We start from the raw sequence: 8196 nt of genomic DNA on the forward strand, positions 1-8196 counted from the left end.
TGTTTGAAAAGTTTATTATTTAAATTTGTTTATTTACATACCATTTTACACTTAATACTATTTCAATTTTATCAGATATCAATTATTTAGATGATCATATTTTTTTCTCTCTCTCTCCTACTTTATTTTAGTAGCACTGTATATATTTATTAGTATTATCTATGGAGTGCAAGGCTGTGTGTATTTCGTTCTCTTCGCATCTAATATGGAATATTTGTTTATTTTTTTCATATTGATATATTGTGTTGAAATGAAAGAATTGTATGAATGTGTGTGTATGTGTGTCTGTAGCAGCGTGGTCTGGTGGCGGGGCGGCGCGCGGCGGTCGCGGCTCAGCTGTAGGGATGTCGGCGGCTGACAGTGACTCCGACCCGGCTTCTCCTACACCTCCCCCATCCACTCCTCCGCCTGATACCGCTCAAGTCCTGCTACATGAACTGTCCCCTTATCCCAAACAACTAAAAACTGCCCATATTAATGCTCAGTCATTGAGGGGGCACGTGGATGATATCAGTGCTATATTTCGGCAGCAAACTTTTGACATTATTTTAATATCAGAGTCATCGCTAAAGCCGAGTATTCCCAGTAGTGAAGTATCAATAAGTGGATACGTTCTCCACAGAAACGACAGAATCAATAAAGGGGGTGGAGGTGTTGCGGTATACACCAAACAAACTTTAAGGGTTAAATTACTGGATGCTTCACCTCAGGAGTACTCGGCTAGACCTGAATATCTGTTCTTAGAAATTGGATTTGTCTGGTTCGGATGCCCTACATCTGGGAGTTTGTTACCGCCCTCCTAAGATTGGACATCTGACTGACTTTGAGGATGTTCTCTGACGCCTGATGCCGTGCTACAGTCGTGTCCTAATCATGGGTGACATGAACACTGATTTACTCATGAAAACACAGAACAATGATTACAAACAACTGACTACTATGTTTAATTGTTGCAACATGACTATTGTACCACTGGACGCTACACACTACACTGCTGAATCCCACACCCTATTAGACATTATAGCAGTTAGCGATCTTAATAATATTGTGCTTTCCTATAAAACGCCTAAGCCTTTTGAATGATTCTTGAAATAGAGGGATTTTAGGCGTTTGAATGAGGATGTCTTCCTAGAAGATGTACTTCAAGCACCATGGCACTCTGTAGAAACTCTGTCGACCGTTAATGAAATGGTTGCCACATTAAACTCATTGATTCTGTCACTCTTCAACAAGCATGCTCCAATTGTTAAAAAACGAGTGAATAAAAGGCGCCCAGTGCCTTGGCTCACTCAAGACATTTTAAATTTAATGGCTCAACGAGACGCAGTCTGTCGGAAAGCCAGGAGGACTGGTGATGCGGTGGCCATGGATCAGTATCGCCAACTCCGAAACAGGGTTAAGCAGAGCCTTCGAAATTCTAGATTGAGATACATCAACACGTTATTTGCTAATAAGAAACAGACTTCAACGATCATGTGGCGTAATGTGAAAAAGCTGGGCTTTGGCAAGCAGCCCTCTTCAGTCCCAGTCCAAGTTCCCTTGAATGATTTAAATGATTACTTTCTCTTAATTTCTCGACCAAATAATAATGTTGCTCTGCAAAATTACATCAACCAACTACAAAGTCTGCCCCCCACGGAGCATGCATATCCTCTATTCAAATTTAAGCCAGTGATGCAGTTGGATGTCCTGCATGTAATCAACAGAATCACTACCAATACAACTGGTGCTGATGACATATAAATTCGACTGGTGAAACGTGTCTTGTTCGCTATACTTCCATCTCTTACTTTAATTGTTAATGAATCTTTGCGAACTGGTATTTTTCCTGATATATGGAAGATTGCCCAAATCCGTTCACTAAACAAGATCCCATCACCTGCTTTTCCTCAAGACTACAGGCCTATCAGCATCTTGCCTGCTTTATCTAAAGGTCTTGAGCGAATAGTGCATTGTCAAATTACTCAATTTCTACAATCGCAAAATATTCTTAACATTTATCAGTCTGGATTTCGACAGTACCACAGTACTGAAACTGCGTTATTGAGAATTACAGATGACATCCGGTTTGCCATGGATCAAAGGCAGTGCACTGTATTAGTACAGTTTGACTATTCTAAAGCTTTCGATACTGTTAATCACACTTTATTAGTAGAAAAATTGAGACATATAGGAACCACCGAGGTTCTTACATGGATGGGATCTTATCTAGGTGGAAGACAGCAGTGTGTTATAGTTGATGACATTAGATCTGACTGGAAGCCTGTTACGTGTGGTGTTCCACAAGGATCCATTCTTGGCCCTTTACTTTTTTCACTATATGTTAACGATATAAGCAAGGTACTGACACATACGAAGTTTCACTCTTATGCTGATGACTTACAGATATATGCTCACTGCAGTGTTAGTAACATTAACCAAACTATTGAAAACATTAACTTGGACATTCAACAGATACTTTGGACTGAAAAGCACGAACTGAAACTCAACTCGGACAAAACTAAACCCATAATAATTGGGCACTTTAGACTTTTGAATACAGTTGACTTTAACAATGTACGTGAAATATGGGTAAACGGAGAGTCTGTAGCATACTGTAGTAGTGTCAGAAGTTTGGGATTGACAATTACGAAAACGCTGGACTGGACCGACTACGTTGTAGATACCTGTAAAAAGGTATTTGCAGCAGTGCATACGCTGAAAAGAACGATTTCTACCACACCACATAAAGCTTTTACTGATTAAATCACTCGTATTTCCCCATTTCCTCTACTGTTTTGCCGTGGTTAATGACATGACTGTGGTTTTGAATAATAGATTGCAGAAAATCCAAAATCATTGTTTAAGATTTTTGTTTAGTTTAAAGCGAGATGAGCATATCTCACCTTATTATGTACTAATGTCAACGTTAAAATTGCAAGATCTAAGAGCTTTCCGAATCCTAATTTTACTTTTTTCTATCCTTAAAACCGGGTTTCCAAAATACTTTACAAACGATTTTGAGTTCATTGCTATTGAAGAAGGCGTAAAGAACACCCGCACTGGCTCGTCGACGTTGCGAATCCCCCACCACAGAACGACTGCCTTTAATAAATCATTTGTAGTGTCTGCTTGCCGTTTGTGGAATGCTCTTCCAGATCCTTTAAAATCTTTGGAGAGCCGGGATCGGTTTGCTTCGGCTGTTAAGTTGATTTTTTGCAGCGGATGTCCGCGGCCGTGGTGCCCGAGGATCGCTAGTCATGATTTGTTGCAGACAGAATGAATGAACGTGTGAGTGTAAGTAAATAATTTTAATAAAAATATAATGTTTTAATATTCTAATGTTGTATATTTTGACAAAATTTTTGTTTAAAATGTATCACCAATATTATTTTGTAATCAGATATTAATTTGTATAAATTTAAGAGTGCAATTTTGTTTTTGTTAAAAGATTTGTTGTTAGTTTTAGAATACATAGCAAATATTCATTTTATTTTTGAAACAATGTTGATTTGATTTTTATTTTGAAGATTACAAATGGCTTGTACTTACATATATTAATAATCAGGTTAAGTGTAAGAAAGGACTATGTAGTCCTAACTTCGCCTGAAAAAATAAAGAGAATTTTCATTTCATTTCAGCTTTAGTGGCCTCTTGTGTTGATTTAATTTTCATACATACATATTTTCGAATTTAGCAGAGCCCCATTTTCATAAATGTCGAACACTTTTCTTATGTTTCTAATTTAATCTGATAATGATCCATAGATTAGTGCTACTGTTGAAAAGTCGCTTTCAGATGATAGTAGCGTTTTTACTACTAATAATAAATCTGTTGAGTATATCATCCCACAGAATTGACAAAAATGCAGTTTCTAGTCTGAAACTTGCACAGGTAGTTACCGGCTTCAATTCGTGTAGTTGCCTTTTGTATTTCACCATTGCAAATAATTTGTAGTGCATCTGTTACTTCTGTCCTATGTTTATTCAATGCCTTGCAAGCGTCACATCTTGCTGACCAACGCGTGTTTGAGACTTCTTTTTGTTCTGTACCCGCGTATCGACGGAAACTACACTACTTCTGCCACCCTATACAGTACAGGCTACAGTTGACAGTCTAACTTCCTAATATTTTGTATAGAAAAGTTCAGTGCACCGGCATTGATTTACACAACCTCAATTTTCAAATATTCTCAATTAAATTGTTTCCATATGTTTATTAAAACCTTTGCCGCCCTGGCCTACAGCCCTAATAGTCTCCCCTAAATACGCCACTGTTTGTATTATATACCTACAAGTTCAATACTATTTTTGAATTTAAGTAGAATATTAAAATAAATTTATACCGTGTATGCATACTTTTACATGATAACTATTACAGATCTTACGGTTTCTTACAAGATATAAAACAATGGTTATAATATCAGACAAGTGTGAACATGAGAAAATGTTGCAGTGGCAATACAAATTTGTTTATATTCCATAAATTCTTTTTAGATTTAAGCTTTTTATACAGTCGGTTCTATTTTGTGAGTATTATTATCTCACATTGGCTAAAATTTCAGTTTTAATTAATTTACTCGTGTAGTAATAAATTTAAATATAATATAAGGGATACTCAAAATATACTTAAATTTAAACAAGAATTAATCATAGTGTAAACTTACAGTCTGTATTTGAAGAAGAAGAAATTGATTAGCAACTACCCCGCCATCGTTGACACAGGCACCTCCCTTATCTACGGTCCTCCCGATGCCATAAACCCCATCAACAAGGCCATAGGAGGCCAACCGGAACAAGGCATTTACGTGGTAACTATTCCATATCATACTTACAAATCTGTAAAACTGTGGCACTCTACTATGAGACCACTTTAAATTCACTGTAATTAAACAAAATCTAAGTTTTCTTAGATTATTATTTTGCTTAGGATATTCTGTAGGCGATTGTAATAATTCTATTATTCTTAGATCCTCATACTTTATTTTAATCACTGAGTTTAATAGTGTAAGTTAAAATATTGTTATCTTTGAATTGAATAATAGTCCTTTATGTGAAATAACATTCAAACTATTATATGTATTAGTGTGTATAAGAGACTTGCTTTGATGACCACAACTTATTACAAAAAGTTAAACGTGATGTCAAAATATAGGTTATACAAATTTTACAATATGTTTACGAGTTTAGTAATATTTACAGGTAGACTGTTCAAAAATAGACTCCTTCCCTGATGTCTACTGTACGTATCTATAAGTGGCCAGAAACTTGTTATGAATCCTCCGGACTACATTGTGAAGGTATTTGGATTATGTTCAAAATAATTTAGTACTTTATTATACAAGAAATGCTATTCAACGATTTCAATCTTTATAGATCATAAAATTATCAGAAATATATATTTTTGAAAAACACACAAAAATATATATGCCTTTCAGTTGAGAGGCATCAGCTGTTGGTCCCGGCTTGTTCAATCGTACCTTTAAGTGGTCGGGATCGCTTATGCGTTGACGGATTTCTTCGATAAACGTACCGTTGGAATTGTAATCAGAATTATAGTGTGATTTAATGAAAAAAAAAAAAAAAAAAAAAAAAAAAAAACAGTTTCTACGAAATGGAAAGCGACCAGAGGGGGAGGTGGTTGCCGTCGTCTAAGCGAATAGGCTGCCCGCATTCTGCAGGGCTGACAAAATTCTCTTCGTCCATCAGATTGTAGCTTTGATGGAGTGATTGTCTAGTGGTGTGTGCGCGTTGTGTTTATTCTGCTATCTGTCTGATTCCAACCAATAGTCTTTTTCAAGACTCACCTTTCTTTACATATAATATCTGAAAACGCTGTTAGTCGTAAGATATGAGGGCAATCTCGAAAAAGTCCTCCAAAACAATACAATTCGTCTTAAACTATCGGCCGGGGCGTTCCGTTACGGGCACAATCTCGATGCTTGTTTGTTCGGTAAAAGACTTTGAGATTTTGTTCCAGAGCGTGATAACAAAGGGACCTTACTTCCAGTGCATACAGTTGTGGTAAGGACTGCTATGGCGTTGGGTATTAACTAATTTCTTAGAGAGATACGGAAGCATCAGTTTGAGGATATAGTTTGATTAGACGAAACATGGGTAAATACTGGTCATACAAGACAACGGGGTTGGACTGCCGACACGAAAGAAGGGACATTTCCAGTGCCGATAGGACGAGTAGAGAGAATAATACTTCTGCACGCTAACAATCCCCTTGGATTTGTACAGAACTGTCTTCTGTTGTTCTCGTCTAAAAAACAAACCATTATTATCATGAAGAAATGAATAATCGTTTCAATGGTTTTTCAATGGTTAGATGAACAGTTACTAAATAATTTGGAGAAACCGTCGAAAATAATAATGAATAATGTTTCATAACATTAAAAATTATTAGATAAAGCTTCACCCATGTTTGAAAAAGTAATGTGAAACAATGGCTGAGGAATCAAAATATCCAGTTCGACTAAGACTTCAAGAAAGCATAATGTTTTCATATTATAACACAGCATAAGCCAAATCCACCTCTTTATACAATATATGAAATGGCCGCATCAAGAGGACACAAATAGTTAGAATCCAGTCATATCACTGCAATTTCAACACAACTGAACTGATTTGGGCACAAATTAAAGAATATGTAGCCGAACATAATAAAAAATTTACAATTACAGAAATAAAGAAAATGTGACATCAAATGATTGGGAATGGAATTTGGGATTGGGACAACGATGTTAAGCATACGAAACCCTAGGAAAGATGAAGGCATGATGGAAGAAAGCCTGATCATCACTCTTGATCCAGATGACTGTGAAGACGATGATGGCAAAGAAATGGACCTAAAGCTCGAGTGGCTTGGTGATTAAGAAGTTGAGTGTTTAATTTTGGAAGATTCTGGAGTAGCGAATGAAACTTACAATTACAGTTTTTTTTACTTGTGTGGAGTACTAGCCTTATTCCCCTGCAAGTAACAGAGAGAAATATATTTTTCAGAATTTTGTTATTTCTTAAATGTATCATATGGTAAATAAAAGCAAATTTTTATTCACCGTATGAACCTGTTCTTGGAATGACAACATTTGTTTTAAATTACAGGGTTAAACGTTAATATTAGTATTCTCTTTATTTGAACGCTCTTATATGAAAGATATTGTTTATAATAAAACATAGTAGTATTTAGACCTATTTTCTGAACACCCTGCATATATAATAATAATGTTTAAGATAATCTTATAACGCTGCATCTAAATCGAAACTACCAAAACTATCCAAAATACCTTGTGAAACTATCAACTATTTTTATAAATACACTGATATATTTTATCATTTGTCTTTTTAAATTTTCAACATGAGCCATTTTGTTAATATTAAAGCAAGTAACACGATGTTTTTAAGGTTTTCCTTTTATTATTTTTTTGTCATAGCATATTTGTAAAATTATCTGTAAATTTACTAGTTATAGAGATTATAATTTTTTATGTATAGTTAAAAATGCCCGCTAACAGCTAAAACAGCACACTTATCGACCTATGTTTATATGACAGTTTTTGTTTTAAATCATGAGTACTATCAGCTAAACTAGTTTGTGACACCCTTTTCTGAACACCCTGCATATATAATAATGTTTAAGATAATCTTTATGCTATGAAATATACGTTAAAAATCGTTGAATGCAATATAAACTTCGCTAATGATTATTGTGCATATAAGTGTTCTTTTACTATATATTTTAGTAGATTTTTAAATGAAGTTTGTCGAGACTGATAGTTGAAGTGTAGACTATGTTTTTAGAACAAAATAATGTCTATATTATATTGCATATCATATTCTAAGATTATTTGCATCATATATATTTTTCATCAGTCGATAAAGGATAACCAATTTTGAATTATACCAATTACTAAATTAAAACTAAATATACTGAAAGTTTGAATTCTATCAAGCTGAATTGTGGTGGTAATTAGTTACAAAAGTAGTTAAATACGTTTGTTAAACAGTTTACCGACCGTTAACTTACACCATGACATTAATTTATTGTAGCACATTGTGGATTTATCTTTCTATTTGATATAGCACGTACTTTATAAACTGTGATTTGATTGTTTATACGTTCTTAAAATTTTTTATGTATTCCAGTATAATTGATTTAAAAATGACTTATTTCAGACCAAGGACAGTTCAGGATTGACATGCATCAGCAGTT

The sequence above is a fragment of the Homalodisca vitripennis genome, chromosome 5 (assembly GCF_021130785.1).
Source record: "Homalodisca vitripennis isolate AUS2020 chromosome 5, UT_GWSS_2.1, whole genome shotgun sequence".
NCBI classification, from domain to species: Eukaryota; Metazoa; Arthropoda; class Insecta; order Hemiptera; family Cicadellidae; genus Homalodisca; species Homalodisca vitripennis.